Genomic DNA, 1,346 nt, shown 5'->3' with positions numbered 1-1,346 from the left:
TCAAGAATCTGCATTAAATTTTATCCGAGAAATTAAATCAAGTGTCATAAATCACTTAAAATCTTGATTGTGGGCTTTGATGAGCTTACTTTGGGCGAAAAAAAAGAAATGTTCATAAGTGGCACAAGTGGTCTTCACGAAAAGCCGAGAAGATATTAGTGACGATGGATGAACATGATGAACGGAGCATCATCGAATCACTATTGGACAACTAGTTGAGGATAGCGGCATGTCCTGCAATTTTTTTGTGATATTTTAGGCATAAAACGTTGTTCTGAAACTGTTAAATTTTCACTTAACAATACCGTAATTATGTCTCATGGTCTCATCGTATTCGCAGGACTTGGCTTCCTGCGACCTTTTCCTAATTCTGAAACCGAGAATACCTCTGAAACGATGGAGATGATAGCGAACGCATCACTGGTGAAGCTCCAGGCTGTGCCAAAAAAAACGCATATCAGAAAAGGATCGAAAAAAGCGCGGGCACAAGTATGTTATATACCTTGAATGGGACAAAATAATAATCAATGTATAATTAAATATTTTTCAAGAAAAATAAAAAGTCATCATTTTATTTGAACACACCTCGTATTTTGTTTTATCTGCGCAAACTTATAAGAATCGATTTCAGCGAAATAAGCCGTCGTGCAGTGAGAACAGCAAGCAAAAAAAAAAAAAAAATGTGAAAAGGAAAGGTGTTCATATTGCAAACTCAAAATTTACCTACAACGTATATAACATATAGGTTTGGAGGTCAGGTGCTGAAATGTCTCTGCTACTCGAAAATTTTATACAAAATGATGTAAATAAATTTCATATAAAATAACATATCAATAAAAGCAAAAGTAAGTAAAGTCCAATGTAAGAAAATCATATTTGGCTTTAGGCGAATTTTCTGTGCCAGTCATCTTCATTTTAAAATTAGAATTTATAAATATTTATTTTTATTGTACAGTTAGAGCAAATTTAATGGGCAAAAGCGAAAAAAAAAAAAAAATTAATAATTTGTTCTTTTGTTGTACCGATCGATTTAGGCCACTTTTAATATTAATTTGCATGCAATACCTTCCAATGGTTTTGTCGAATTCGTAGACGATAACGTTATTTTTACGGCAAAGAGAGATTTTTTAAGACATCCAGCTAACAGATCGAGTTCGAATTTGATGCTAATTAATAATACACAAAGTTTAGAGTATATTATGTTAAGGGTTTAGCGTGGGTATCTGCCATGATGGCTTAATCCCACGGTGACCCAAGGCACACAGGTTATTTAAGCGTATCCCACACCCTCCAGAGAGTTAGACTATCCCTATAAACTTAGGGTCTAAACAACACTGGCGTCCAGA

At 34.2% G+C, this 1,346-nt stretch overlaps 1 long non-coding RNA gene across 1 annotated transcript; it reads right to left on the bottom strand.

Moving 5' to 3' along the window:
• Positions 1-343: 343 nt before the first annotated feature.
• Positions 344-1,340, bottom strand: LOC119644047. Its single transcript, XR_005248472.1, has 2 exons — positions 586-1,340; positions 344-502 (listed from the first exon to the last, which is right to left on the bottom strand). It is a non-coding gene; the product is annotated as an uncharacterized LOC119644047 (long non-coding RNA).
• Between the last annotated feature and the right edge of the window lie 6 nt (positions 1,341-1,346).

This window comes from Glossina fuscipes, unplaced genomic scaffold (assembly GCF_014805625.2).
Source record: "Glossina fuscipes isolate IAEA_lab_2018 unplaced genomic scaffold, Yale_Gfus_2 81786, whole genome shotgun sequence".
In the NCBI taxonomy this organism is placed as follows: Eukaryota; Metazoa; Arthropoda; class Insecta; order Diptera; family Glossinidae; genus Glossina; species Glossina fuscipes.
This window is presented reverse-complemented; position numbering and strand designations above follow the sequence as displayed.